The sequence below is a fragment of the Corvus kubaryi genome, unplaced genomic scaffold (genome assembly GCF_017639235.1).
Source record: "Corvus kubaryi isolate FWS band 111438036 unplaced genomic scaffold, C.kubaryi_AGA036_p1.0 37398, whole genome shotgun sequence".
Taxonomy (NCBI): Eukaryota; Metazoa; Chordata; class Aves; order Passeriformes; family Corvidae; genus Corvus; species Corvus kubaryi.
In genome coordinates, this window is record NW_024581137.1 from 19,176,506 (window position 1) to 19,199,577 (window position 23,072).

The following is a 23,072-nucleotide window of genomic DNA, read 5'->3' on the forward strand; positions in this document are numbered from 1 at the left end:
GAGAGAAAGAGAGAGAGAAAGAGAGAGAGAAAGAGAGAGAGAAAGAGCGAGCCATGTGTCCAAGATCAACCAGGAGCCAGAATAAGAACAAAGTTCCCTCCTACTGCATCCCCTTCCAGAATTCCATTTCTCCTCCTCTAAGGTCTTCCTCGTAGTGATTTAATATCCAGCAAATTTAGGGCATACAGGAATTGTTATTTTTTTGCACATACTTAGCAAAATTTACAGCTAATCTAGTAACATCAAAACTTAATGGTACTACATCATACAACAGGTAAATCACATTACCTGTGCATTACCCTAGGTGAGATTAATCTGCTTGTCCACAGCTGTTATTAATTGGGCTTTCACTAAAATAATTTACAACAAAAGGCAGTGTTTGCTGAAAGTGTTGATGACAGATTTAAGTCACACTTATATTGACATAAACTTTGCAAAGAACTTACTTCTTATCTACTTCAAATGTATTATTTATTGATGAATACTTAAAAAAACATGCTCAAATACAGCACCCAGCATTACACACTGGCAACTCCACCACACCCTACATGAAAACCAGATGAAAGTGTGCAGAAAATGGGTTTAAATTAATTACCAGTTAATTACCAGCTGGGAAGACACTGTAACCTGTGTTTAAAGGTATCTATTAACAATCACACCCAATTTCTAAGATTTACGTGTTTTAAAGTCATCCAAACGCACAAGCACAACTATGAGGAAACACCTGGACAGCTGAAGTTTACTAAGCAGTGTAAGCTCAGAACAAGGCAAATGGGTTATTAGGTTATCAAAATGTTTCTCTGGTTTTCAAAGGTGAATCTGACATTTCTTCTGTTCTTTCCTGGACTGTTTATCCTGACTGTTCCTACATTAGCATCTCAGAAAAATCATACCTATTAGTACATTTCTAAAAATGACCTTTGTTTTTTTCTGGGAAAAACATCCAAAGCTTTTGAAAGCTTATGGTCTGTCTAGTGACCAGTTTGATTTATACTCTCTACAGGCACTTCTTTAAGTGCTGTGCTGAGGTTTTGGGTTGGGTTTTTTTTTGTAGTAGTAATCATTTCTTCTGGAAGCTGTGAAGTAAAAAACCACTGAAGACAACAGGAGGTCCCTCTCACTTGTTAGCTTACCAGTCTTGATTGGTTAAAGGCGTGATGTCCCAGTGAACAAAAAAAGCCTGAACTGCAATTGCCAGCATTCCCTGGCTCCAGAAGGCCCTGCCTGTGGTACATGGCCAGGCACTGTTGCAAAGTGATAAAACTGCTTCCAGCTGTTTAGCTTTAACATTACTAATGCTTAACAACAGAGAGGAAGAAGGAAGGTTAAAGCATATTAGACATCCTTATATGAGCACACAAAACTTCATTATCCATCTCTTCTGTCTGGCAGTCACTTAAGGAGGGCAAGACAGGTTTAGTTATAGAAACTCACCAGAAACCTTCCAGGAGTCTGGAGAATATTGTTTTATTTTTAACTGTGCTTTGTCTCGCTCACAGAGGGGCAAGTACCAATCTCTTCACTGATAACCAGTGACAGAACTCAAGGAAACAGCACAAAGCTGGGCCAGGGGAGGTTTAGGTTGGCTATCAGGAAAAGATATCCACCCAGAGAGGCTGGTTGGGCACTGGAACAGGTTCCCCTGGGAAGTGGCCACAGCACCAAGCCTGTCTGAGTTCAGGAAGCATTTGGACAATACTCTCAGGCACATGGTGTGATTGGGTGTTCAGTGTAGGGCCAGGAGTTGGAATTGATGAGCCTGATGGGCCCCTTCCAACTCAGCATATTCTATGATGCTATGATTCATGATTCTACGATTCGTGAAGTCATGAAATTACATGTGTCAATGTTGAGCAGCACAGAGTGTTTTACACTATTGGTTTGGAGAATGATGTCAGAAATAGTCTCAGTAGTTCAAGACATCTCAAACCAAGAATTAATCTCCATCTCTGTAATCCTGACAATCCTTACTCATTCTTCACTCAGGCAATATCTGCATTGTAGACCAAAGTTTCAGGATGCATAGCAAGACACCACAAAAGGAGCAGATACACAGGGTCTGATTACAAACCCATTGCGATTTAACACTTCAGCAGCTGAGGGGTAATCAGAACACTAAAGAATCCAAACAAACCTTCTTCTTGATACACTGCACATTATAGAAAGAACAGAATTTATATTTTCATAATCTTGTGTATGATCCAATCTTTATGACTTTAGCAAATGACTTTCCATGATTTTACAAGTTCATGGCCTGATATGTTTTCTTTCTTCCTGCAAGCAGCAAGCTACCAAAACAGAACCTCAAACAGCAGTAAAACTGGAGGTAAATTTGGGCCAGTCTGCAAATTCCTTGTGAACTGTAACACAAAAGAAAGACATGTTTCAAACAAACAATAAAAGTTATCCCCAATATTTCCAAATACAAGCTAAATAAATTGAGGAACAGAGCTCAACACAACAGAAGTGAAAATGCCTTGTTGGAAAGGGAAAAAAGGCATGCCCTCCATAAAATCAACCCTCTGCCAAGACTTTTCTAGGACAGCTACATATGTCCATCACTGATTGCTCTGTGCACAGACAAGGACAGATCCACTACTGCGTCAGCGAGCTGCAGGTGCCTACCAGTTACCACGGAAACTGACTACAGACCCCCCCTTTCACCTGCAGAAGTCATGGTTCATGACATCATATCTGACATAGGTTACCCCACAGGCTCCTCTCTGTGCCATAGGCTCTGTCTAAGGGGATGCACACGGAGCAGAGATCTCTTCTTGAGGCTACAGCTCAGAGAAACTTTACTGAACAGCTCATCACCGAATGGAGGCTGGATTTCTTCTTCGTCTCTCATGAAGAAAGCTTTGCATTTCTTTTGCAAGGCAAATCCAAAATGAGTTTGGTCACAGTTCAGTGAATTTTAAATCGCATTACATTTTGGCCATTACAGCCACAACCAAGTAAGTAAGGACAAAAGGTAGCTTTGCCAAGACAGAGGTCTGCTGACAACTGAACAGCCATGTCTGGATACAGAGCAACTCAGTTTTGCCAGTTCTCACCTGCTCACTACAGCATGCTGGCATGTGTAGGTGATCTGCCTGTGATGGGGAGACCACATTTTCAGGGACAGACAGGAGGGCTTTTTGGCTGAGGCCAGAGATGAATGAGTCCTTCCAACGACTGACTCTTCAGCAGGGAGCATCTCTGGCCCTGAGCAGCTCAGGGAAGCTGCTGAGTTTGGTCCTCCGAACAGCACCTCCAGATCTGCCCTGGGTCCAAGAGCCAGATTTCACTGGGTCTCCCTATCCCCCTATCCCAGCTTACCTACTTGGGAAAGCATGACACAGAGAACTAGGAGAAATTAGATCCTGACATATGTAAAGTCACTGAACAGAAAAAAAGAGCTTTTTAAAGCCTTCTTAATTTGTCTATAAAGCTGTACAGACATGAATTTTTTTTAATAAAAATCCTATTCCAAGTCTTTCTATAATTCCCTTCAGATACAGAATTATACAAATTATGTTGTAGGTATCAAGAATTAGTTTTGAGTGCCTGACTCAGTATATTTGATGGTTGATTAAAAACTTCTTTAAGTTACAGAGCACTCTTTAATTTAGGTTTCTTTGATAAATAGCTAGAAGGTAGACATGGTAAAGAACACTTTGTTTACAAAGATCTTTACAGTCCATACTAATCTTTGCTGAAAAAAACAGTATCTAAGAAGAATGCTTTTCTTTAGTATTTTTAATTGCTTTTTCCCCAACTCTGTTTTATGACTTTACGACAAGACAATATGGGAAGCAGATGGAAACTGAAGTGAAACTGGCTAACTATTCATTTATCACAGAATAAAGAGTGGACAAATTATTTCCCTGTCTGTCCAAGCAGTCAGACAGGCATATGCAATACACACTAAAGTATTACTTTTAAAAGATCAGATACATTACCAGAAAGCTACAACAAAGTTGGTGGGTGTCCACCAACAGATGTCCTGGTACATATAAGTCCTAATTAAAAAAAAGGAGATAAAAAGCCAGGGTGCTGCCCATTTTAACTTTAGAACATATTCATAGGTTCAAGAAATATTTGCTCTGTATGACAAAAAATAACAAACTTGTAGGATTTTGAGTCAAAGGGACAAACCGACATTTGGCATAAGACAGAGGCACAGCTCTGCTGAATAAAGATGATGATTTTCTTCCACACCATTAAACCAGACAAGGTTAAATTTAACACTGTTAATCTCAGTGTCTGCAGGACTACAAACAGTGGACAACAAAAACAAGGCATCATATTTATGATGAAAGCGTAGCTTACAACATCATCCCACCCCCAAGCAGAATTAGGCTGGTCTTTTCACTGTGCTGCATTCAAAATGAAATGGTGGAATAGGTGTGCTGGACTGCTGAAGTTTCAGTTATGTGTCTGCAAAGGAAAGACTTCATGAAAAAAACCTCTTATGTCCTGCCCCAAGCTTAAAAACAAACTGAAAGTTGTGGGAGCAACAGATAATATTTGTAGCAGATTTTTAAAGGATTTTTTCTCTTTAAATATTTTAAAATTTTAGATACTTAATTATTTCTTTCTGCAAACATCCAAGTCTTCCCATGTGCAAAACAAGACAAGAATAAAAAGTGGGACTTATCTCCAGACAAACAGCTGCATGGAAACTGTGTTGATATAACAACACCAAGGAATCACCCTCATTATTTTCAATGTATGAACTGTTTGCAGTGTGAAGGCTATTTCTGAAAGTTCATTTTTTGCAGATTCAGATTATAAAAATACTTGGCACTTTCATATTGGCTCATATTATGAAGTGTTGTACGTTTCGTATAATATTGGAACTGTAGTTTTATCAATTATAACTGTGCATCTATTTTGCAGATGTGCTTGTACACAAAATAAATGAAATATTCCCCATTATCAAGATAAATTGATCCTCTCAGGTCTGGCTCTTGTTTATTTAAAGACTTTACAATCTTACTACTTAAGAGAAAGTCCTACAGAGGTGTTATCTCACCATTTATATTTTCTCAACACTTATGATACTGCTATCACACTCTTAAAATAAGGAAAAAAAAAAAAACCAACACAACTTGCATCATGATCCAGACCAGGCTTATTCTGAGGTAGGTTTTTTCCCTCTGCACAGAATAAAAAAGAAATAGTTTTGTCCGGTGTTTGGGTCATTCCTGGGACTGTACCACTGAGTGGAGAAAAGATGCCCAAGTAACAATGGGGATTTGGAGGTGATGATAGAAGGAAGAAGAAACAGTTCCCTTTAAAATGTAAACAAGGGCAAAATTTTAAAAACTTTGTTTGTAAAATGTGTACAAAAACATTAAATGATCCAAAACATTACCAGCAACATTTTTAGGGGTAGTTACTATGTTTTTAATTTTGTATTAAATTATGATTTATTAGCTTTTACTTTGAAGATTACTCCGTATGCACAGAACAGATTACTGGTGCATTTAATGAACCAGAGGAAGTAGTAGCATGAACATGAAGAGATTGTTTTACATTGTGGAGTATGAGCTATTTGATATTTCCGACACAGTACAAAAGAAAGCTTCTCTGTAGATTGATCATGGTTCAGTTAACATCACTGAATATCTAATACCTCCAACTCAATTAATTCTCACCTGATTAACATCAGTCTGATATTCAAACTAAATCATCTCTCCAGTCAAGTAGAAATCAATATTTCTGATTTTACTTTTAAATTACAATAACAAATAAAATACATGCATCGTCAGTATGCTAGGAGTAGCTTTCCTATTCTAGCCTACTATGGCATGCATAACACAAGCTGATTAAAGAATTATTCTAATTTGAGCAACAATATATATGACAGATTAATTGGAATAGAAGGAGATAGCATGAAATAATTAAATGCATCTTATATAGGGCAAAGAGAAAATTGACATAACATAACCTTGATTCTTTCAAGTGAACCTCTGTTATAAGATCAAATACTTTGTCTCCACAAATATTCATTTGCTATAACATAAAAATCATACAATTTCCATTTTTCTGCTCATCACCAGCCCCCCAAAATCCGCTCCATTTCAGCTTTTGTAGCTGGAGGCATCTATCTGTCCTAGGAGAGATGATCAATACACTCTAGCACACAATACAGGACTAAGGAGGAGAGAATCCCAGGAATTCAGGAATTTTAAGGAAGGGGTATTCATCCTCCTGCCTAATCTTTCCCAGAGTACTCTCAGCAGAGAAAAGCAGCTTTATCCTGAAGTATAGAGTGCAAACAGAGGATCCCCCAGCAGACCACACCATCTCTGGCACTCCAGTATGAAATGCTGAAACATCCCTTGTCTCGTGACTGAGGTGAAGGAGAGAATCATCAGGAAGGCAAATAGCACAACTGTGATCTGCAGAGGAGGAATGTTTCCAAAAAAAAAAACCCCTAGAAACTGTTTGTCTAAACACAATGCCTTGGGATAAAGATGACATCTTTTCAATACCCTAGAAACAAATCTGAAGACTTTGCTTTAGGGAACATTTAGAGATGAGAAAATAACATACTGAACCAGACAAAGGGCCCACTTCTCCTGTACACCATCTTTCTCAGAAGCCAGTAACAGCTGCTTTAGAAAAACGTGTCAGAAAGTCTACATTATGGAAAAACATCTTCTCAAGTGAAGTTTCTTCCTAATCCCTATCAACTGTAAGCTTGGCTTATACCCTGAAGCATAAAGTTCTCATGTGCCCTTCAAAACCCTTAGGACGCCTTACATGGAGGGTCTAAACAGACAAGCATCCAAAAGAAGAGGAAGAAAGAGTGAAAAAACCTCCTGAAACCAGAAAGGTAAATGTTAGCCTGGATTCCTTCAACATCTATCTACCCTGGCCCACTCATGTCCTGCTAAACTCCCAACTACTGCAATTGTAGTTATTTGTTTCATACCATGCATGCATGCTTTTTTCATTAGCAGGTTTTCAAAATCCTGCTGCAAAAATTAATTGGCCTCAAAGTATCTCTCAGCTGGATGCAGAACAGACCAAAGCAGAAGGGAGCAAAGGCACTCTACACAGATCAAAAATGTTTGAGGGTTGGTTGGGGTTTTTTTCAGAACATCCTCACTCTGTCAAGGCCACCTACCTACTTAGGAACTAACAGTCTCCAAGATTTCCACGTCCTACATACATTGATATTACAAAGATCTAGGTTTGGTCAACTGCTTACAATGGGCTTTTAAAATCAATATAGGAAATCAATGGCTTATTTAAATGTTCTGTTTCAAAAATTATAAAAAAATATATAGGGGTTTTTTTAAACCACAATATCACAGCAGTTCTTAAAACTCATCTAAGGCACATAGGGATCCTCCAACATCAGTTAATTCAAAACAGAAGTCATTGCTCAGCTGCTGATCTTTTTATTATAGGAATATTAGCAGAGTTTCTCTTGTTTTCAAACCGAACAATCATTAAAGACAGAATTTGTGGGGGGAAAAAAGAATCTTAAGAAGCTAGCATCAAGGTATGACAAGCAAATTCAGGAAAGCCATGAACAACAAAGATCCAGTCCCATTCCCATGCGATGCAGAGGCTTGTGCTGGGGGAACCTCTCTCACCAGACTCACTACACATGTTCTGCAGTTCAAAATTTGCTACCATTCAGATGGAGAATTGTGGATGTTTGTAAGAGCCATAACCAGAAACCTCAAGCAACAGCAGAGAAGCACTTCTGTCTGTCCCTAGTAACCCACACTTATCCACAGCATATCACTGGACCTTTTCTTTCCAACTTCATAATAAGCACCGAGAAACAGGGCATGAAACTGAAAAGCAAAGTTTAAGAAAGAGAAGAATTGTTTTAAGAAAAACACATAAAACAAGCTGAGGAACACAGCCAAACACAGTAATTCAAGCCAACCCAATCAGTTCAACTAACAAAACCCAGACAAATACTTAAATGTGTTAACAAAAATATGCTAGATTAAAGTAATTAAGAGTTAACAAAAAATAATATACACATGCAATCTCAGGATACTTTCAGAAGCATTTAGTTCTGCCATTTGGACAAGGTCAGGTCAGCTCTCTTCATTCTATGTCCTGCACACGTGAGATCTAACCAAAATGTCTTTTTGCGGACAAGGGGTGGAAAGACTAAAGTTAGTTTTCAGTTTGATATGAATACTGAATGCACACAGGAAACTTGACTAGGTAAAGTGTTTTCCTAAGTAGTCTCAGAGTCAGAAAAGGTAATTTTTAAAAAACATACACCTTAAAATGTCAGGCAGTCCTTTCCTGACTATTGCTAAATAATTAGATACTGGGGTAGACATAATTTATTAGCAATATACATTTAGTCACTAGAATTTCAACAGAACTTGGACTTCAACAGCAAAAGGAGCTTTGGCAGAGATGATACAGAGAAATGTGTACTTGTTAGTTTTAGTGCCATAGACCTGATCTGATCTGGACCTGATCTGATCTACCATCCCAGATGTACAGAGTTGTCAGCATTTTCTGTATGCATCAGTATGCACACCTATCTACATATTTGTGTGTGCATTTTGCCCCAAACACACTGAAATCTAGTACTGTCATCTTTTTAAAGTAAATTCCAGGAACCCAGCTCTTTAAGAGCTACGAGAAGTCAGAAGTTGTCTTGCTTCTGACTAAGCAAGACAGGCAGAGCACAGCAGTACACAGAAGAGGGTTATGTCCTCAGAAGACACAGGAGAAGTATCAAGGGCATAACTATTATGTGTAAGGCTTTACAGTGACTACTTTGTCAGTCAAGGCAGATTTAAGTGCTGAAGGATGACAATCTGCTGGGCTATGCAGGCAGATTTTTCAAGAGAAGCAGACCTCCTTTCCTTCCTAGTGAAATTACAAAAATCTGCCCTTTTAAGCAAAGTAAGCACATTGCTGTGAAACTGTTTATTCGGGTAAATCATCATTTGTCCACTAAAGAAACCTGCTTGAGGGATGTTCTTATCAAGTACAAGCATTACCTTCTCTATAAGGTTTCAGGTAAAGCACGCCCAGCAAGCACAGCCCCTTGGTTAAACTGCACTGGTTTTAAACAACTGCACCCTTTAAGACTGACTCGATCTAATTTTCCTCCCACCCTGCAGTAAGTATCCCTGACATCGAGCGTTACCGTACCAGGCGCCGGAAGAGGCAGAACTGGAACAAATGCAAGTTCCCCCATGGCTACTGTCTGTCACTGCCTGCTTTTATACAAACAAGTGCATCCAACTTGAGCTGCGCAGAGCAGCCTCACCACTGCTTATCCTCCCGCCTCCTTCGGGAGCTGCCGAGCCACTCAGGGACAGCTGAGAAGTTAGGATAACAGATGATTTAAAGAAACAACATCCCCCTCCCTCTGTCCCATAGTGACTGACTCTGTAGCTGAACTCCAAAGTCAAAATATATCTATTTCTCAAAAACAGAGCTTCACGGAGTGGAAGAAGTAACAGTAATGTCCTTCTACCACACGGTGGGGATAGAGCAGGGTATTTATACAACTCCTGAGGAGGCATTTGCCCAGCTATTCCACCGTGACACCAGCTCTCAGTTACACCGTGCTGTGTCAGGGATTCTTCCTTTCCTCCCTGCCCCCGGCTCAATTTAATGGACTTCCAAAACCATGTATTTATCTCAGAGTTCCAGTACCAAAGGTTGGTGGTGGTAGCAGTAATAATAGTTCTCACTCCTCTGAATGAAACAAAGTATCCTCTAAGCAAAAGGGAAACTGGTTCCAGGGTTCCAGCTGGAGGGTGGGGGTGAGATGGGCCACACAGAATAGGGTCAAAATCTCAGATCTTTTGGGATAGAATATAAAAGATTTATACAGTTATTAAAAGAGGAATTTACTTTCCCTCACAGGTCACAATTCATCCCCAACCACCGTTCCAACATCTCCGAAACAGTTATCATGTACTTACCCTACTCCGCAGTATATGTTTAGTCTCTTTTTTTCAAAAATGACTAGCCATATGCTGGGGTAGAGGCAGGAATTCTTCACCATGGAAGAATTCCTGCTGAATGAGGTACTACTCAGTGCTAGTAAGGATGACAAAACCAAAGTGCAAATTTTCCAGGAAAAAAAAAAATTCTGCTGTGCCCATATTCTGAAGTGAATAGTGAAGAGTAACTTGACGCTTTGCAATTGTGGCCACAGTGTGATAAAGCATGTAGAATTACTTTTTCAAATGAAACTGCATCATTGACTATGGAGGCATTTAGAATTTCAGACTACCCTATTCATTTCACAATTTTGAAGAGATGACTTTAAACCATGCGACAGGAAAGCACACTACCAAAATGTAGCAATATCTGGAAATTTGGTAGTAACTGTGTAACATTTATCTTCCATTTTCTCTAAAGTGTTTTAAATAAAAGACTGCAATAACCAGGTACATTTCTTCAGAGCAGAAGTTATAATTTTGAAGATAGTAAAATGAAATACTGGTAGATGGGATTTACAAACAAGTCTTTGGCAAATCTATAAAGCAAAACAAAATGCACCAGAAGCTAGGTATGAAAGCCCCTCTAAAAAGAGAAACTGTTTTTCAGTGTAAAGCTTAATAGGCAAATGGCATAAAAATCTGTGTAAGATCATTGACTTTACTAGCACAAATACAGATGTAGTTTGGTGTCATGGAGCCTCGGGGACACTGCTCTACCTTCTGACAGTTGACTACATTGTGCTCCTCAAGCTGTATGCACAGGGACTCAAGTTTGACAGGAGGGGGTTGTTTAAGTGCATCTATTCTGCCTGCTCCAATTATCTTGTTTCTGATGCAAAAACATTTTAGAGTAATACAGTGTCAACACTGTTACAAAAGAACAGCAAAAATAATCCCATAAATGTGGTCTCCATATTTGGAAAAACAACTGAACTCTTGTGAATTTATTTAGCAATTGTTCAAGTAAGTATATTAACAGTGCGTCTGCTACAAAATCATTGGCAAAGGAGATACTAAAAGTTAGACAAGGGGTTATATATATACATATGTAGCTCCAGTATAGAAGCCATTTGTCACACTTCTTCCCACGGCACGAGGATACTTCCAATGAAATATCACACGCCTATCCAAACAATCAAGAACTACTGTTTTTGTCAATTGCTTTCTAAAGGAGAGGACAGAGTTTGTTTCTAACACAATCACAGGACCCATATCCAGGGCTCAACCTGCTGTAAGACCAGAAGTGACAGAAGACCCCTGTGCATTAGTCAGTGGCAGCTGAGGACACAAGAATTTGAAGCAGCATTCAGTGGCTAGGACATGAACAGAAACTGACTGAGGGTCCTGGTGCTGCCATTACAACCCCCCTGTGACTTTTTGTCTTCTCTTTACTTAGGACTGAAAGTAAGGACCTTTCCTGGCTGAGACTTCAGTGCTGTGACTGGTTGACTGTGAGTGCATTCTCCACTGGTACAATGAAATTAAAAAGAACATAATCGGGCTAAAAATCTTCCTCCATTTTCTGGGTTTTGAACTAAATGAGTTTTACTCACTGAATGCAGATGTACACATGCCTCTACCACCACAAATTTGTCAGTATGTAAGTTTTTTCCAAAGACTTGTCTCACCTTTTTTCTGAAAGAAGAAAAAACCACCCAAAAGCTAGCATATGCTGTATTAATGTAAAACCCCTAGAGGGCAACTAAGCTTCAATTTCAACCTGCATAAATATTCAGCTCCTTAACTAGTTTACAGATTATGTAAACTATTTCCTTCAACCTTGGGGGTTTTTTTTGCCTCGTTTAAAAGAAATGAATCCTTTTCATTCTCAGATCACATTACTGCTGCCTATTTAAAGTTAATCACCACTGCCCAACCAGAGACTGAGTCCTCAACCCAAGAAAGCTCAAATGTGCGCAAAAGAGAATAAAGGAAACACATGCAAAGGCTTCATTTAAAACAAAGACAGAAAACAAGCATATGAAAGTCTGAAATCACTTTCTTTGCATTAAAGACCTTTAACAATACATCTTGTTTATTATTCAGCTTAGTATTAATTTATTGCATGGCATCTGTTTTCTTGTACAGCAGTCTGGTTGCAAGTCTCACATTTATGAATCGAAGTTTACACTGTTGAGATGATCTGCCTGTTTTCCCCTACGTACCAAAATTTCAGCCTTATATATCTGGTGAACAAAAAAAAAAAAGTGATGAAACAGGAAACAAGATATCAAATTAGTTATGAAAAATAGTTTCTTTTAGATTTTGGTCTTGAGCTAGAGTGCAGGACTGCTGCCAGTGGTGAAAGTAAAAAGAAAACAACGAAAGTAATTGGAGACATAAAAGTAAAAAGCCTACATTCAACTCCAAGTGTTCTTCCCAAATTTTAAAATTGGTAACCAGTGTCCAGCTGAGCCTTGCTTGCCATGAACCAGCAGGTATCAACTGCCTTTCCCCTACTCCCATCAGATCTTGTTGGGAGCTGAAAGACACTTACTATCCTGCCAGTCCACACTGCACAGAACCTGCAGGCACACTGATGCTTAGTGTCAGAGCAGGCGCTAACAAACCAACGGGATTCCCAAGATATGCAAGCAACCAGAGCCAGACAGGAAAGAAACAGCTCAAAGGAATCCTTAGGAAATGCTTGCAAATTCCAAGGGTTTCTAAACAGATTTTGCAGGAGATCAAATACCCAAACAAAAACTGATAGCACTGTCATCCTTGCTTTATGCATATCAACACCATGGCCCATATGCTTTGATCATGACAGTTCTCCTTCATTTATGGTTTTACCACCATTTACATGTCTGAACAGAGAATAAGACTACCAGTGGAATTCACTTTACCTCATTTTAGCCACCTAAAATTTCCATGTCCCACCCAAAGCTAATTCTGCAAGTACCTTGCCATCCTTGTTGCCTTGAGCCTTGACAGGGAAGGGGTAGGAGGACAGGAAAGAGAGAGAGAGAGAGAGAGAGAGGACTACTGCTGGAATAAGATGTCTCCCATCCTACATGACTTAACCAAAAACCAAAGGAGGAGTTTGAGGAGCTGACTTAAGTCTCCAAGGGTGTTCCACTTACAAGGGTTTCCTTTCTGAACGCTGCAGAACAGGATGAAGTAACTTCCATCCCCCCTGAGCTTTGAGAGAATGCAGAAGGGAGAAGAGGAAGGCTAGGCTCTATTTCTTACTCAAATTCATCACTTCCAATTGCCTGAAATACAACAAGCTTTAGGTGTTTGCTCTGACTTTTTTGCTACAAGTTCAGCCAAGGCTTAGAGACCCAAGGACTTGAAAACTGTTAGTACAAAAATGCCCAATCAAAATGTTTTTGTACAATCAGGGTCTGGACACACAAAAGACTTGCTACTACCAGATCTCTTTAGACAGATGCCCACGGCACAGTAGAACCCAAACATCAGTGTGTCAACCTTATAATCAAATGTAAAATAAGACATTGACTATATTACATTAGAAACAAGGGAATTCTACCTGCTTCACACAGAACAATTATAGTCATTGTTACAATTTACTGTTTATGTGAAACGTATCTGGCTGAACCTGATACCACAACCTGAACGTTATTACCTCTAAGTACTTTTAACACACTTCACAGAGGTGATTATTTCTCCTCTTTATTAGAGTGGCTGAATTAGCTTTCAGGCAAGTCAAGTCATTGCAACTCAAATATTAGGGCCACAGAGATCTGTAACATCAGGTCTGGAACAAACAGCACTGCAGTGAAACCACTGCAGAAAAGGAAATTATGAGACCAGAACTGTTCATCTGAATTACTGTTGGGAGAAGGTAGCCAAAGCAAAAGTTTGCAACTCTGTTAAGTATCTTCCTTCTATAGAATTGCAAAATTATTTTTTGGGGTTGTAATTTACTAGGTATTCTCTGCCCAACAATGAATGTTTCCCAATGGTTTATGCACAGTCGGTAACTAGTATTTGCATGAATTTGACAACAGAGTGAAGAGGACGAATTCCCCCAACAGTATTTTGGTTTAAAACTGTGGAAGTTTTATAGCTACTCAACAGATGGAGCATATCAAAATGAACTTACACGACAGTCTAGCTGAAGTAAAAGCATCTTTTGAACACCATTCTCACTCTCCACAAAGGACTCACAACTTCCTCATGCTGTTTGGAATGTATAAAATAAAAAAAATCATCACACATACATCCATGAATATGCTTTTTAATTCCCTTAAATTTGGAATAGTTTTCAAAGTATTGGGACACCTCCATTACAAAGAGAAAGCTGAAAAACCATTAATACTATTACTCAACTGTCATGAAGCATTGTTACATGTAGCTAATATAAAATATTTTAAACATAGGACTTTTAATACAAGTCATTGAAGACACCAGACAAGCTGTGAGCTCTTCTAGCACCCCATTAAACATTAGTTGATTACTATTTAAATCTTAAGTTATATAACCCCAAACAGTATACATTCTTTTATATTCCTGTTTTCCATATTCTATGGAAAGCAATGCTAAGTTTCTGTTCATTAACTATATTATGCTGAAGCCTATATTAAGCATAAAAAAACCCAAACCACTCAGAAAACACATGCAAAGAAACATGAGGAGGCAATCAGGACAGATAAGAAATGACAAGGATTATCTACACCAGAGAAAAATAAAGAGTACTTTTCACTATTGGTCTTATGAATCATTTTGACTGGGCTGTCAGATTCACTGTAGAAAATTATCACCCCAAAGGCAGGAAAAAAGGTAATGAGCAACAAAGTTTGAAGTTGCAGACTGTGGTCATTCTTGTTTATTGGATATAATTTTCTCCAACCTGAAAGCATGAGTTCTCCCTGTGAATTTAAATGTCTTTTTTGACACCACAGCATTAAAGATTTTGGGGGTTTGTGTTTAAAATTCTTCATGCTCCTGAAAACAACTCTGGAATCTCATGGTTCAACACCTTCCCTAAGCCATTTTGGGGACTCTGATAGAAATAGTTTTCCGGAATGGTTACTGAACAAGTCTTTTATTTTTCTTTTTCCCTTTTGCCTGTTTAACATAAATCAGATCATTCTATTTCTTCCCATTTAAAGTCCTGCTTTTGTTCAGATCACTACCAGGAATCTGCCCAATGTCTGAGAACATAAATTGCTTGATACACAAAGAAAAGTTAGTTTAGGCATTGAACCCCCAAAAAACTTAGAAAGCAAAAAGCATTATTTGAATGGTAAAATAAAACTAAGCACTGAAACAGGCTGTCTATAGTAGCTGAAACATTAACCTGATTACAGGACAAACACAGGCATATTAGGTATGGCCCCAAGAGAAGATGATGGCCCAAAGTATCTTCTCAAAGTCCTTTCCAGACCTGCATCCCTTTTAATGCTTGATAAGTGTGCCCTCCAAGGGCATGTAGGTTTGATAAGTATTTCACAGAACTGAAGTTCATGCTTTTGAAGCATAGTTGGACCAGTCCAGATCGCATAAAGAAGTCCTACTTTCAACTCTCTCCTATGTCTTTCCACATTATCCACTTTCTGTACATTTCCCACATATTAAACCATAGCATTCAGAAGTTCTTTTCTGCCAACATTAGCTATGTCTCCCTAAAACAACATTTTAAAAGTCTGACAGTCTACAGCCATAGGTGAGATTACATCTCAAGCCACAACTCTGCAGTGCTTTGTTTTCATGAACTTCATGTGCATCCTGTAACACTATGGGACATTTCGGTCACCAAGAAACAAAGCAGGACCTGTATTGAGCATGGCATGCAAATGTAACAGTAACTTTCTGAGTCTGTGCTTCAAAAAGGACTACTTAAATATCCCTGCAATATGTTGTTGATCTGAAAGCTTGAAGGGCATATTTAGTGTATACTGAAGAGGGGGAAAAAGAAGAATAACTAGCACCTCCTTGAGAGATTCCGGATCACAGCCAGAAAGAAAGAAAACTGTAAAGTGTATGACACTATAGGTGAAGAAAGTAATACAAGGAAATCCTGAACTTGAATATCAGAAGCCCAAAAAAAAAGGCATCACAGACTTAAAGAAATGTTTATTTAAACTCATTTTAGGAAAAAGGTAAGAAGGCAGATCTCTTAGTACCATAATTAAAGCCCCAAATTCCCTACAACCATTTCAAGTCCTTCCCAATACAGTGGATAAATACCAAGAAAAGAATCTGTTCACTCCATCCAAGGTAAATTTTCGTGCACAGGTCCTCTACATTACCTTCTTCAAAATTCCTAGTATAAGTTCCTTTCCTACTCATTATCCCATCAGAATGATTACCTTCCCTCCATTCCATGATTCCTTTCAAGCCCTTAACTAGTATCCCTCTCAAATCTAGAATACAGCAGCTAAACTGCTTTTCTTGTTCCCTTATCATAAATTTAACACCTCATCCATACCTCCAAAGCTCTGTACAGCTCTAGCATTCCTTGACCATCCCCTTTCCTATCCTCTGACCAGCTCTGCACCTCTTGATTCCTCATCCAAAACACCTCTTGCCTTCTGTTATACAATTACACTTCCTGTAGAGGCATCTATCCAGATCTGAGGCAGCAAACGTTACAGGCACTCCTTTCTGCAAGACTATTAAAAATAAAATTCAGAGGGATGACAATACAGCACAAATGTTTTATGACCTTTCATTATGTAGCCTTTACTCCTTTCTCAGGCATCAGACCTTTAAGTAGAACACTCTTCAGAGCATAAATCTCCCTACTCTTTTTCTAGGCAGCACCACAGAGATAACTACTGGAAAGCAATTACAACAGCAACAAAACTGGGGGTGGGAAAGAGGTGGATTATTTTTTGTTGCTGTTGTTATTAAAAGGACCTTAAAAATAATTTACAAGAGCATAGTTTTACTCATCAACAGGCAACATTGTTTCTACTATAAGAACAACCTTGTGTATTGTCAATGTTACCATATGGCCAATTAATTACTACATCAAAGAGTAAGTGCTAGAGGGACAACTCAGTTTGAGCTACGCAATCTTTAGAACTACTGTTCTACTTGGAAAAAGAAGCTTAAAAAGTTTTCATTCCAAAACAGCATGAAAACTTGAGATTTCATTGTTTTCAGAAAGCAATGAAGAACACTTAGAACACCACATCTTGTTGAAAGTGTATTTGCCAAACTACAGTTCAACTTTTACTTGGGTTCCCTCATTGCCTGATAAGACCTGTGATTTCTGCCCCTTTTTTTTGACTGGCTCTGCTGACTCATAACATTCTACACAAAGATATGCACAACAGGTATAGGTCTCCAATCTACAGGAAAAAATGGGAGATCAGAACTACAGCTCTCATAATCCACCGCCTCATTAAATCAAAGCATATTACGTAAAATCACAACTCCTATTCTGATTTCCATTTATTATTAATTCCTGTTGAGCTTCACTTCAATTTCTGAGATTCGGATAAGCAATTTTCTTTGGCAAATACACTTGTCAACTTCATGTGTTTTCTAAAGAATGGACAGAAGCTTTCCCCTATCACCCTATGCTGAATACAAGGTCAATACATTGCTTTTAGGCTGCCTGAATGCTCACTATTTATTGTATTTCTGAATACAAAAAGTAGCTACTTTTTGACCAAACTAAGTTTTATTTTTCACTGCTGAACCTAATGGTACCTATACAATACATTCTGACTTCAATAGTTGAAAAATAACCTATTTTCTGTGTGAAAGCAACCCCAGGGTAATATTAATAATTCATATACAACATAAATATTTATACACAGACAATGGGAATACAGCATGACCTCTTAAAACTATTAAGATTTATTTACACTAAGTGCTAACTGTGTAACTGTTGAATGTAGTATCTAAGAGGGGTTTATAATCCAAAACTGCAGAGCAACTACTTAATACACTGTAAAGGACAGGCAGCGAAAATAACAGCTACTGTGAGTCACATGTACTGCCACGAATAGTGCATTGCTCTGTCCACCTACGCCACAGTAACACCTTCCTGCAACACTCTAACGCTGCACCCCTAGGTTATTACCACCATCAACAGAATGGATGCAAAAAACCCCTTACAGAATCCCAAGTTTGCGCTCACTTGCTGGTAATAAGAATGACTGACACAGAAGAATCAAAATGTGTCCACTGGGAAAGAAAACTATGAGATCAGCAAATACTGTATATAATATCTGGGAAAAAGGCATTAGTAAGTGGCTAGAACCGTAATCAGGCTACCCTCGCTCTTTTGTTGGGAGCAGCACTTGACCATGTCTCCTCCACTATGGACACTCACCTCACGGGGTTCCCTAAAGACTGATCTAAACACCATGAAATACCCCAAGATCAGTAGATACAGGCAAGGTTCAATTTCTCTATTTTTATAGTTTGTGCCAATCTTACCTCAGCAGGACCCTAAGACATGAAACCAGCTATTCAATCTACCACTGCAGAGTGCACTAATGGAGAACAGGAAATAATTAGAGCACATAAAAGCCATATACATCAAAGCTAGTGCCATTCCTGAAAAAACAAGTTTGGAGAAATTATGACAGAGAAGAGACTTTTACACTTTTCTCATCACTAGGCAAAGAATTTCCAGGTACAGAAGTCAAATGAAGACAGCAACAATGATTCAGATTTAATGGGGAGTTTGTCAGGGAGTAGTAATATGACCAAAGGGTAGAAACAACTGATGATCCTGATGCTTCATGTCAAGTTCAACTCTTCCAGCATTCCAAGAAATTATACAAAAGGACAAATGCAATTGGTTTTTTCCTTTCCTTACATACAGTTAAAGTACTCCCATTCTGCAGATGCTAAAACACTATGAATCTATAGTCTGGAAGAATATTTTCCTCCTAAAACTGGCTTACCAACTACACACCACAATACAATAATTGTATCTCACCATAAGAGCTGCAAAAGAAGCAATCCTATTGTTCAACTTTCAGCAGTTAGTTTGGTGAGTGCTCTTGTAATGGATATTACTACCATGTATTAAAATAATCCAAAAACCACACAGGCATCCTCTATTTAAACCAGCATTAGTTAAGAACATGTAATTAACCTGGGCTATGTTAATATATTTATGCTGGACAGGGAAATCAATTTGAAATCCAGGATCTTAGCTGGAAACCAATAAAATCTGTAACTTGAGAAAAGCAAATTGAAAGACTGGACAAAACATAGATAAGCTCTCGAGGTTCTCATCTATGAGCTCTAAACTACCAATATCACTTTAATATCTATACATAAAAATCTCTACCAGGTAAGAGAATCAAAATCAAGACAAGGCTTGTAAGATATGGCAACCTGGCTGAAATTGATATTCATTAGAGTACTCTTTGCATGAATAGGAGCATTTGGACTCTGTGGTCTTTATCAGAGCCCCAGCTGGTAATGGTTGAAGGTTAATGCCTTACCCCATTCTGTTCAATTTTCTGTCCTAATTAGTCCTCTAAATCTATAGCTGTGAGCACCAAGTGTCTGTGCTCAAAAGAAACTAATTAATGCTAGCAAATTAGATCAAGTCCAAAGATCCAACAGCCAAACTCTTAAATGCTCCTTGTTAATAGGAAGTGTAGCTGTCAATAACTGCTGTTGGTGACTATAATGAGGCCTCTTTCTTTCACTGAAAGTGATTTCATTTCTCTTTGTCCCTGTAAAAGCTGTTCCATTCCCTAATAAATTAAAAAAAAAAAAAAATCCCCACAAACTAAGTTGCAGTGGTAAAGCTAGCAGTCTGACCCATTTCTTGTCATCAGCTGGGTTGAAATGACATGGAGGGGGAAAGAACAAAAATAATCAAACAGGACAAGTTCCCACCCTGAACATTTTCTCCGAAGTCCTACGAACTAGTTAGAACACTGAAAGCAATACAGTATGCCCTAATATATCTTTTCTATAAATTACCTTCGGGTAGTTAATGCTGTTATCATTCACACAAACAAACAAACAAACAAACCCACACAGATCTAGAATCTCATTTCTTCAAATTCTAATTTACATATAGCTGTTCTCTCTGCCCAGTTTGTTGGAGCAAAGCTCAATATACCATAATCCCTCTAGAGATTGTATTAATTCACATAGTTAAATGTGATGAGAGTAAATGCTCATTGGAAATACATAGCACTGAATAATTTTTTCCAAAATAAAAGCAATTGTGTGCAAACAAGAACATAATATAAAAATTCAGCATCTTACTCTCGAGGAACGCTAGCCGGAAAAAAAGCACATAGTAATTTACTACCAGTACTAAATATAACTATTAAAACATCTAAAATAATTTAAATAACTGACAACTGCACAACACATACAACATAATGTAATATCAACAGCTTCCTACAGGGTCATGTGGTCGCACACAATATGATGATAATATACTTCAATATTCAGATAATAAACACAGCAACAGAGGACAACAGTTTTCTTCCACTCTCCACCTGCTGAATTGAAACTATGTCCCCAAATTATACTAACCTTCCTCTCACAAAAATGAAGTTGCAGATAATAATGCAGCATTCTTTTTTCATTCTCATAAGAGAAGGATACTGTGGTCATAACAAATCTATGATTCCTCCCATGTAACCACTCAGGTTTTCCACCAAACTCTGAATAATATGGACATAAGCACATATAAGCAATTTCTGATCACAGCAGCTCAATCTAAAAAAAGGTACCAGCAGCTGTCATGTTAACTCATTGATTTTTATCAGTCACTTGATCTTTTTGCTTTGGTCAATTAGAAGATCACTGTGTTCTCAGATACTGCTAAGACACGTGAACTTAAAAAAAAAATTGTAAGGACTATATTTTCACAATGAGGCAAAGTGGATAGCGAAGTTCAGCTGTAAATGGTGACTTTAGTTTCAATTTGCTTTAATACAAGAAGACCCATCAAAATTTTTAAGTAGAGCTGTCACGTAATTTCCCTCTACTATCAGTCTTAGCATCTTCTGGTGTCAGAACTGTAGGTACCAACAGGTTAATCCTCCCTCAGCATCCAACAAGGGTTGGCAACAATTAACAGAACTTGGCCTGCAATACCAAGGTAAGTGAGCAACATCAAGGAAAATTTGCTAAGGATTTCACACATTTCATTATCTGCATTTCTGACAGAAAAGTATATGTAAAAATAATTTTTTTTTAAGAAGGAATATCTAGAGGTGTGTTTGGGCATTTAAATGTACAGCATCACATGTAGTTCAATCAGAAATTTCTTTGGATTTATGGACCTTGATATGTCAGGTGTAAGGGTCATGGTCTAGAGCAGGTGGCCCCTACGGGGACAGAGATAATGTCAGTGACAGGACTGTTGAGTAACTGCACATTATCAAAACTCTGGATGACACTGGTCATGCTCAACTGTAGAGAAGCCTGCAGTAGTGTTGCATCCCATCATCTTCACTAAGTATCAACATGAGCCCTGAGGAGGAGAGGGCTAATGGGAAATCTGGAGAATGGGAGGAGGGTGGTTGCTTGGAAATGTCCTTTTCCAGCCACACTTTCCCAACCATTTCTTAAAGCCCTGCCAAGTATCATGAGATTTTTTCAGCAATGTGACTCCAGTTGCTTTAATTTCACAGCTCCTACAGGCAACAGAATGATCATAACTGTTCTCCAGTGAAGGTCCTCAACTTGGCACAAGTTAGAAATACCTTCCTGGTGTGTCTCTCATAAAAAATTTTAAAATAAATTATTTTTTTTTTTTAAAGGGACAGAACAACTTGTCATCTTGATCAATGGATGTTTCTCACAATATGCTTCAAATAAGAAATGGCTACATTTACTTCACCATCTTTCTACTGGCAGAACCAGGCGGAGTTGAACTATCTATCCCCGTATTCACCCTGAAAAGCATGTAGTTCCATTTCCTACTTGAATCCTTGAACCCTACAAAGGAGCATCAGTTACAGAAGATGTCTGCAGGTCCCTCTTGGTGACCTTAAAGACCCAAATGCAGATGATGTACCAGTAACAAACAAAAAAATTCAGAGGAAAATAGAACTTAAACCCCTTATCTCTGGAGGAAGTTGTTCTTCTCCCAGAAAAAAAGGCTGTGAGGTTTTGGAAGGTGGGCAGAAATGCTTAACAATACAACAAATACACAAAACATCTACAATAAATATAATACAGAACTAATTTATTTCAAGACTGACTCTGTGACCCAGTAATTTCTTTTTGGGATCTCAATTCAAGACAACTTCTTCACAGTCTAAACCCACAACACCTCAAAGTCAGTCAGCTGTTTCTATTTTCCAAGCCAAGTAACCCAAAATTAAACCAAATTAAGCTGACAGTCCAAGTTTGTGTATTTCTGTTACCAAAAAAACGCCATCAGCTCAGTTTCAGAATCCGTAACTTCGAACAGCGGAGTAAGTGCTCTCAAGAAATTAAACAAATTTTTCTGTAGAAATGGTCAAGAATCAACCACAGCTCTTGCAGTTTTTTCCATAACTGTCCCTAGTTCTAGAGCATGGAGTCATGGAAAGCAAAGCACAGCTGGATGAAATTACAGAACTTTTGATGTGCTAAAGATCACCATTCTGATGAAGAAGCTTATTCATATTTAAATTTTATAACTGGAAATTAAAGCAAACCAGGAAAACAGCTTGCTTCAGAAATTATTTCATAAAAGCAATACGTGAGGGAGGCAATGGCTAGTAAACAATCCTTTTAGCTACTTAGGTTTAAAATGCCAAGGATGTGCTGATACAGAAATATATAATTTAATATTATTTCAGGCAAACTCATGCTACAGTTTGTAAAATTACAGTGAAACATTCCTGTATGACACTGTTGTTGGGGTTTTTTGTTTGCTTGCTTTTTAACACTTTTGCCCACAATTTCACATACACGTATACAGTGCATGGATATGAACACAATAAAGCAAATTTACATAATGGTCACAGAAAATTGACTAGTGTTTCCCAGAAAGCATGTTAACAGAATTACTACCCAAGTTAACAAAATTACTAACATATCCATTTTCACTGAACAAAGTGCTTGAAACTCTTAAATCACACAAAAATTATTCGGAAACTGAGAGATACAAAATTCTTAAGTAACATGCAGCACACACAAGAACTTATACTGGAACAATCTGAAAATAAAGTTGTAAGCAAATTTAAATGATCTAAGTAAAATGAAATATGACCA

General features: G+C 38.2%; 1 protein-coding gene and 1 long non-coding RNA gene across 4 annotated transcripts in view; one reads left to right on the forward strand and one right to left on the reverse strand.

Annotated features, from left to right (window-relative positions):
• The window catches only part of CMC1 (C-X9-C motif containing 1), a 45,943-nt gene that overhangs the window by 6,202 nt on the left and 16,669 nt on the right, over nucleotides 1-23,072 (reverse strand). The gene's annotated exons all lie outside the window — the stretch shown is intronic.
• LOC121671992 lies at nucleotides 11,342-22,065 on the forward strand. The gene is made up of 2 exons (XR_006018709.1): nucleotides 11,342-11,398; nucleotides 21,629-22,065. It is a non-coding gene; the product is annotated as an uncharacterized LOC121671992 (long non-coding RNA).